The sequence below is a fragment of the Elephantulus edwardii genome, unplaced genomic scaffold, assembly GCF_000299155.1.
Source record: "Elephantulus edwardii isolate Elephantulus edwardi_28Jun2011 unplaced genomic scaffold, EleEdw1.0 scaffold00156, whole genome shotgun sequence".
Taxonomy (NCBI): Eukaryota; Metazoa; Chordata; class Mammalia; order Macroscelidea; family Macroscelididae; genus Elephantulus; species Elephantulus edwardii.
In genome coordinates this window covers 2,906,597-2,916,212 of record NW_006399906.1, presented here as the reverse complement: position 1 = coordinate 2,916,212, position 9,616 = coordinate 2,906,597, and the positions used below count along the sequence as shown (strand labels likewise).

Here is a 9,616-nt window from a genome sequence, read left to right as displayed (position 1 = left end):
GAGTGGGTTCTGACTTGACAGTATACAACAACAACACAAATATAATATATATAATAGATAGTATATAATATATAGTATATAGTATATAATATATAGACATATATACACACATATATACGTTTATATTTCCTGGTGGTGTAGTGGGTTATGTGATGGGCTACTAACTGGAAGGTCAACAGTTCAAATCCAATAGCCTCTCTGAGAAAGATTCGACGGAGAGTAGCCATGAATTAGAATCAATTTATTATTAGTGGATTTTGGGGTTGAGTTTTAGACTTATTGCCCTCTAGAGAATATAGAGCATAGGAGAAAATAAAATTCCTAAGAAGTTACCTTAAGGTTTATTTATAAGAAATCATAGTTAGACTATTCTCCAATTAGCAACACTCAACAAGGGCCAGGAATATAGTCGGGTGGGAGTAAATGTCCTACAACTAAATGCTTTCTCACAAGCCCGCAATGTCCTCCCCACCACTAACCAGTTTTCAATTCACAAAGAGGTGTGACCTTTACTCACTCTATGGTTACTTATTTCCCTTAAAAGTCAGAAAAACCTTTATGAAAGCCTTTATTAAAATCGTCTATAAAAGCTGTCCCTTTCTTAAAAGCTGACCCCTGACTTCTAGCTCCTTTCTTCATCCATTTCCATTGGGCTTCGACGCATTACTCTATATATCTGAGTCACGATGGAATTTTTCTCTTTACTTCTTTAGAAACCAGGTGCCTCTAAATAGACTATAGATGTTAAAATGGCAACAGCTTGCCAATTTGAATAAACAATCACACAGGTGTCTCAAGAGTCCACACAGACTCAGAGTTATCAGGAGAGATGTGGCGATGGTCTATAAAAGCTTAACTGTCATACTGATATTAAAACCAACCTCATACAAACATTCCTCAATGAGTTATTTCTCCACTTAAAAAAACCTGGCATCTATACCAAAAAAAAAAAAAAATGCGAAGGGAACTCTGGTGGCTTAATGGTAAGAACCTGTGTTGCAACCCCCAAGGGACGCGGTTTTAATTCTTCAGCCACTCTGCAGAAGGATGGGCAATCTCCTCCCATGCATTAACTGCCTCAAAACCCTCCCGAGGGTCAGCAATGGGTCAGTTCCCACTCGAAGGTAGACAATACCACCACCAACATACCAATGCAAAGAGTATTGATTATATATGGAGTACCAAAAGAGTAAACACATTTGTCCTGGAGGAAATGCAACCAAGGTGCTGCTTAGATACTTAGATATAAGAATGGGTGATATTTGGTCTCACATACTTTGTGCAGTTTTTCCTAAGGGGCCAGTCCTTACAAAACGACATTGTGGTGAGAAAGGTAAAAGGTCATCAAAATAGAGGAGCACTCTCGGCTAAAGAGATTGACCCAGTGACTCTAGAAATGAGTTCAAGGATGTCTGAAATAAATCATGAGGATGGTGCAGGATAAAATAAAGTTCGGCTCTGTTTCTCATTGAGTTGCTGTGAGTGAGTCATCACTGACTTGATGGCACCTAACAGTGACATACTACTGCCCACATGGCTGAGTACCTGATGGTGCAGCGTGTAAAGAAAATGTGTCAGTCTGCTAACTGCGAGGTTTGGTGGTTTGCTCCCAACAGGCTCTCTACAGGAATAAGACAGGCAGTCTCCTCCTATACAAGTTTACAACTAGTGGACAGTAAGGTCTCCAGTGGTTTTTTGAGTGTCCTTTGTGTACATTACTTTTTCCAAACTGAAAGATTCCCTGACATGTGAGTCCTTAGTTTTTCTTGACAAGAATCTCCTCTTCAGGCAATCTCTGGCTAGATGTGACCCTAGCAACCACTCCAAATCTTTATTAGTGTCTGCTCTCAAGCAATTCTGACAACCAACCCAGAAACTTTGGCACTTTGCTTTTTTTATTGTGACATTGGACAGACCATGTCTTTGTAATTGTTCCATTGAAAAAGAAAAGAATTTCTCTCTCTCTCTCTCTGTGTCTCTCTCTGTCTCTCTCTCTCTCTCACTCTCTCTCACACACACACACACACACACACACACACACACACACACACACACACACACACTCACCTAAGCCTCTTCCTCTTGCCTTGTTGGGAGTAAAGAACTCATTCTGGGTGAGTCCCATTGAATGGGTATTTCCCCATTTCCCCTCCCATACTTCCGCACGCTGAACATACTCGTGATAACAATTAATGAGGAAGGGTTTATGAGAGTGGGGAGCGTCCAGTCTTCAGCTCTTAAATTCTGCCTATATGCGCACAGATCCCATTACCTCAGGGGAAGCTCTTATTAATCTCAGTGTCAGAGCTGTTTCAACAAATCTACTGTAATAATGAAAAGTCATCTTATCACACTTTGCTCTCAGTAAATTTACCATTCTTTGATAAGGTTGCAAACAACCGGGAAGTAATTGATCTGTAATTAGTGTGGCAACTGCTGAAAAAGGGAGCCTGCGCTGGGGTGTCATCATTTATCTGCCCAGCGCAGCGCATCCTGTTCTCCAACACTAAATTATTTAGCATTCCTTTCAAATACAAATGGTCTCATTGTGTCCTCCATTATTTTAAGAACTTTCTGAAGAGGAGGCTAACATTTAAATTTCTGATTATCTGTCGCCAATGCAGTGCTTAAAGGGGCTGGGAGTGGAGGGCGCTCATTTTTCACACATGACTTGCCTGCTGAAGCGAGCCTGTGCTCCGAATGGAAAGAGACAGTGGCCCTTTGATCTGAACCAAACTTGCACAATTTATCTTTTAAATGCACTAAAGCTTTTGATAAATGTCAATTTGACAATTAAATTCTTCAAGGGCCACAATATATCACCATCACAGTGCCTATTTTTGAGGGTCGGTCAGCCATAACATCTTTCAGCAAGCTGTAGTCAGGGGGACAGATAGTAGCGCCCATGGCGAGCTCTCCTACGCGTGGTAATCCCCTCCCTTTTTTATCTCTCACTAAGTAAAATAGCTGCGATCTTTTCCTTTAAGGGGGGCCACAACTCAAGTGGTAGAATTCACAGTCTGCCTTGCAGCCCAAGGACCTGTGTTCAAGTTTTATCCTGTAGTTTCTCCTCTCTTATGCTCAGAGAACAAAAGCAGGCCCTTCCTCCTGGTCCATGCACTTTTCTTAGTTTGAGCTAAAAATGTTTGTATATGCATTCCTTCTTTTGCTGGTATTTTTCTTTTGAACTTTGCAAGAGGCAAACTAAGCCGAGTCTGTCATTCTCCCAGACCTTAAACTTAAAAGAAGTAGAAATAAAAGACTTGAGTTTTGACTTTGGTTGTAGAGAGCTCAATTGATGTGTTTAGCTGTTCATTGAGTGAGTCAGTGAGGATGGCCTCCAGTTGCAGGTTAAAACTGTGTACTGTTGAGTCTGAATGACCCACAGCTGACCCTCCAGCCAATTTTCAGAAGCACTAAATTGCATGGGAGGATATTTGCCATCTTGTCTGCTGGATTCCATCAGTATACATTTGGGTTGATAGCACAATCCCTTACTACTAAGCCACCAGAGCTCCCCAATTAAAGGTGGATGAAGAAAAATAGCAGACTTGAGAGTTAGGGTGAGATAGCTTCCAGGTCATTCCAAAAGTTTTAGAATATAAGACCTTGAAAGTTATTTCTTGCCTAAACTCTGATCTTGCCATGTGTGTTTGAAAACTAAATACCTTACAGGTCATGAAGGATCAGTTCTTGGCTTCTTAGGGTTTACATTCAAAAGTTCTCTTTCTTTCTCTCTTCCCGCCCCACTCCCCTCCTCTTTTGCTCCAAGAAAATGCAACCCCGCCTGGTAGAATAACAATTGTAATGTGACATTTTGAAATGTTTCACATGAAAGATTATCTTGAGCTCCATGGTTACAAAGGAGTTCCTGACAAAGAAGGATGCTCTGGACGTAGCAACAATGCCTCTGTGATAGCCTTTAAAGCTCTTCTGTCATCACAGATAGTGTCGCCATGACCCAACGAAACCCCCTACCCAGATATTCAGCATGGATGTGATATTATCTTTTGACAAAACCAATATTTCAGTGGGATTGTAAAGAAGACGGGCGGAAGCTTTCAGATCAGATGGCAGACCTGCTGAAAATACAGACGTCAGATACTGCTCTGATGCCTGTGTGCATCTTTTCTCAAGGACTGAGAAGAATCCCTGTAATCCTTACTATCTCTAAGAAAAAGTAAGAAATAACCAACTGGCTGACTGTCTTGAGGGCATCTCACTGTTTCTAACACAGATTAATTTTTTGGATGGGCTATCATGCAGTGTTGTCAATCAAATCCTCCAGAATTGTAATGTGACATCAGCCCACAGTACAGCTGAAGTCACAAATGCAGAGAAAAGTGGAAGTCACTTCACCGACCTTCAAAATGTTTGCCATCTCTAACTTTTTGTAAGGATTGAGAATAGCAATCATCTTGTAGACGGAACTACCAAGAAAGTTTGTCATGTGCCTTTGGGCATTTCGTGATGGTAAAACTTGGTGACTCAGGAAGGGGGAAAGTCATTTTGGTCCATGTTGTTTAAAAGTAGAGTTCTGAGTAGTACTGACAACTCTGGGAGCAACTGACCAGGTGGAATCTATCCAGTGATCTCCCCACACACACACACACATACACAAACAACAGTTGCTGTCAAGACAACTCATACTCATGATGGCACTTCATGTGCCAGAATAGATTTGTGCTTTGTAGGGTTTTCAAGGGCTTATTTTCAGAACTAGATTGCCAGACCTTTCTTTCAAGTTACATATATGTAGATTTGAATCCCCAGCCTTCTGGTTACTAGAGAAGTGTTTTAACTACTTACATCACTAATGCTGTACTTATTAATATAAAAGATACAAGTACCTTTAAAAATGCAAAATTTTTTATTGTGCCTTCCACATGGTTTTCCCAACTGTCTTTCATTGAGTAAGTTCAAGGAATTTTTGGTATGCAAAACTCTGTTTCCTGACGGATAAACAATTAGTGATTTTAAATACTGGCAGTCAGAAATTTCATAATGTACAGAGTCCTTTGGAAGGATGCTGCTGACATAATAAACATCTAGGCTCCTCTGTAAATTGTCTTTTTTAAATATCATGAATTGAACCAGGTAGTTGAAATGTATGGAAATAAAATTGAAGAATTAATCTGTGAAAGAGAATTTCATCATTTAACAACCCCCTTGACCTCCAAATAGCACTCACTAAAAGTCTCCTGTTATCTAGCACTTTTCATGTATCATTGAATCAACAGCTTCAGGAACTGCCCTGCAGCTGTGTCCTTTTCCCTGTCTTTTGATGTATCATGTGCTGGAGGGCTGGTGCAGCTCTCCCAAGTTGGACTCTGAAACAGGAGCACAAACACACCCCCTACATAGCACTGTCTAAATATTTAAGAGTAATAAATAGAACTAACCAACTTCTCATAAAATATGCTCTATTTTCTAACCTTAATAAATTTTTATTCACAGAAACAAAATTGAGTAGTATGTATACACGTATGCCTTTTAGATGACTGGAAGCCAGGAAAAAAATAGAAGAAATGACAGAATTTAATTATTTTTACACATGTCTAGATGTTTTACTGCTGTGCTCTGGATGTTTGAATGAATAATAAAACTAGACAAATATAACACATGTAATTTTCACTAGAATTTTTTTCTTGTCTTCTCTTCAGCAAAATAAGAATTTTAGCTTTCAAATTTTATTGATGCAACATTCATATGATGCACAGTTATGCATATCACAGTGAACAATTCAGTGGAATTTAGTATAGCCACAATTGTACATAATATGTATACCACACCTTTCTCCTTCCAAAATATTTCATTACTTCATAAAGAGATTTCATGCCTAAAAGGAGTTATTTCTTATTTTTCCCTCCCCTCAGCTCTGGGCAACCATCAGCAAACTTTCATCCTAATAAACTAAGTCAACACATTGTAGTCCAGCCCGAACTGATTCACAGCTCACCCTCTAGCAATTTTCAGAAGCTGTAAATCACCCAGGAGGAGATTGCCTGTCTTTCTCTAGAGGAGTTGCTGGTGGAGAGGAATTGTCTGCCTTTGGAGTTAGCAAACCTGAGGTTTTTCCACATAATTTTAGCTCTATTGCTAATAATAATCTGTTACAAGTAAAAAGTACTAATAATCACAGTATATGAAATATAAATATATTTTCTTCAAAAATTTAAATACAAAAATTACATTATATATTTTTCGAAATAATTTCCTACACTGTTCAAAATTTTTAACACTAAATGGTAAATATAGTACTGAAATAATTCCTGAATAACAAAAGATAAAGAAACTTAACTTTTAAAAACATATTATCTTTAGTAAAATAAATTATATATAATTTTTATACTTCTCATTGTTATGAAAAGGAATTGGCTGATATAACAGAATTTTATGAAAAAATGTATGAGCAAGAGCCTATGGTGATGAAGGAAGACATTTAAGCTGCCCTGACAGAACTGACAAAAAATCAAGGCCCTAGGAATTGATGGCATATCAGTTGACATATTTCAACAAGCAAACGCTGCCCTGAATGCACTCACCAAGTTGTGCCAAGAAATCTAGAGGAAAAACACCTGGCCAACTGACTGGAAGAAATCTGTATTTGTTCCCACTCCAAAGTAAGGTAATCTGGCAGAGTGAGGAAATTATCGAACAATATTATTACTATCAAATGCAAGCAAAATTCTGCTGAGAATTATCCAAAAATGACTGGAAGAGCACATCAACAGAGTACTGTCAGAAGTGCAGCCTGGGTTTAGAAGAGGCTGTAGTACTAGGGATATCATAGCTAATGTTAGATGGAGAGTAACAGAGGAATGTCTTTCTGTGTTTCATTGGCTATGTAAAGGCGTTTGACTGTGTGGATCACAATAAACTGGCTAACTCTGAAAATCATGAGAATCCCAGAACACTTGATTGTGTTTATGAAAAACCTGTATTTGAACCAGGAAGCAGTCCTTAGAACAGAGCAGGGAAATACTGTATGGTTCAAAATCAGGAAAAGTATATGCCAGGGATGTGTTCTATCTCCATATCTTTTCAATCTATACGTAGAGCAGGTCATTCAGGTGGCTGGGTTCTATGAAGAGGATTTTGGCCTCAAGATTAGAGGAAGACTCATTAACAACCTATATTATACAGATGACACAACTCTGCTTTCTGAGAGTTGAGGAGGAAGCACTTGATGCAGAAGGTAAAGGACCACAACCTTTAATATGGATTGAAGCTGAGCATCAAGAAAACAAAGCTTTTAACTACTGGACCAATTGGCAGCATTATGGTAGATGGTGAAGAGATTGAGATTGTTAAGAGCTTTGGTTTGCTTGGCTCCACAATCAATGTTCTTGGTACCAGCAGTCAGGAAATCAGAAGACAAATTGCATTGGGAAAGTTTGATGTCAGGGAATAATGAAAAGCCACAATGTCAGTTTGGAGACTAAGGTGAGCCTGATCCATTCCATACCCTTTCCAATTACTTGCTATGCATCAGAAAGCTGGACAATGTCTACGGATGATAAAAAGAGAATTAATGCCTTTGAGCTGTGGTACTGGAGAAGAATATTGAATGTTGCTTGTTGTTTTGTGCGGTAGAGTCTCTTGCGACTCATATCAACCCTATGTACAACAGTCCTTCACCTTGCTTTATCCTCTGCCAACCTTACTGTCTCTGACACACCTACCCTCATTACCCCAGTCACTGTATCAATCCATCTCATCCATAGTCTTCCCCTCTTTTTTCATCCCTTCGCCCTTCCAAGCATGATGTCCCTCTCCAAGGATTTCCTTGCCACATGCCCAAAGTATGTCAAATGAAGCCTCAGAATCCTTGCCTTTAAGTAGCAGCCTGGCTTCATCCCCTCTAGGATAAATATGTTTGTTCTCCTAGCAGTCCATGGTATAGTCAACACTCTTCTCCAGGACCACAGCTCAAAGGCATCAATTCTCTATCATCCCTAATCATTGTCCAGCTTTCTGATGCATAGCAAGCAATTGCAAAGACTATGGCCTAGATCAGGCTCACCTTTGTCTCCAGACTGACACTGTGCTCTTCAGTACTCTGGAGAGCTCCCTGGCAGGCAGCTTTTCCAGTGTAATCTAGCTCTTGATTTTCTGGCTGCTGATGCCAAGGGTGTTGATTGTGAAGCCAAGCAAACTAAAACCATTAACAATCTCAATCTCTTCACCTTCTACCATAATGCTGTCGATCAGCCCAGTGGTGAGAATCTTTGTTATCTTGATGTTGAGCTTCAATCCATATTGACACTGCAGTCCTTGACCTTCTGCAGCAAGCACTTCAGGTTCTTCTTAGTTTCAGCAAGCAGGGTTGTGTCATCTGCATAATGCAGGTTGTTGAGTATTTCTCCAGTCCTGATGCTATATTTCTCTTCATACAGCCCAGCCTCCCACATAATCTATTCTGCATATATATATATCGAAAAAGGAAGGGGACAGAATACATCCCTGGCATACACCCTTTCCGATTTTGAACCATGCAGTGTCTCCTTGCTCTGTTCTGACAACTGTCTCCTGGTTCAAGTATAGGTTTCACATAAGCACAATCAAATGTTCAGGAGTTCCAATTCCTCTCAGAGCTGGCCACAGTTTGGTGTGATCCACACAGCCAAATGCCTTTGCATAGTCAATGAAACAGAAATAGACATTTCTCTGGTACTTTATGTTTTCAGCCAAGACCCATCTAACATTAGCTGTAATATCCCTGGTACCATGGCTTCTTCTAAACCCCAGGCTGTACTTCTGACAGTTCTCTGTTGAGGTGCTGTTCCAGTCATTTTTTTTATAATTTTCAGCAGAATTTTGATTGCATGTGATATTAATGATATTGTTCAATAATTTCTGCACTCTCTCTGGTCACCTATCTTTAGAATGGGAATAAATATAGATTTCTTCCAGTCAGTTAGCCGGGTGGTTTTCCGTCAGATTTCTTGGTACAACTTAATGAGCACACCATGGATTTCCAGGAGAACAAACAGGTTTATCCTAGAGAGGGTGAAATGAAACCAGTTTGCTCCTTGGAGGCAAGGATTCTGAGGCTTCATATGACATACTTTGGGCATGTTGCCAGGAGGAACCATTCCTTGGAGAGTGACATCATGTTTGGAAGGGTGGAGGGACAGCACAAGAGAGGAAGACTCTTGATGAGACGTATTCATTCAGTGACTGGGATAATAAGGGCAGATGTGTAAGAGACAGTAAGATTGGCAGAGGATAGAGCAGGCTTTAGGGCTGTTGTACACAGGGTCACTATGAGTTGCAAGTGACTCAATGGCACATAACAACAACAACATTCTCAAGTCAATTCTGATACGTGATAACTCTATATTGTTGTGTACCATTGAGTGGGAACCGACCTCATAGTGTTCAGAGGCACAGAAGGAGATTGCCATCCTTCTCCTGCATAGCAACCCTATAAAATAGCATTAAAGTGCTACATGAAGGCTCCACTGAGTCTAGAGAACTGGCGCAGTATGAGGTGGTGGGTTTGGTGGTGAGGAGGCTTAAATCACGTTCTGACTTGTGGACACAAAAAGACAGGTATGGCAATAGAAGTTGGGTTTCATGGTACATTTACATGATGGAATACTATGCAGCA

General features: G+C 40.0%; 1 pseudogene; it reads right to left on the bottom strand.

Moving 5' to 3' along the window:
* The window catches only part of LOC102871266, a 76,549-nt pseudogene that overhangs the window by 10,569 nt on the left and 56,364 nt on the right, over positions 1-9,616 (bottom strand).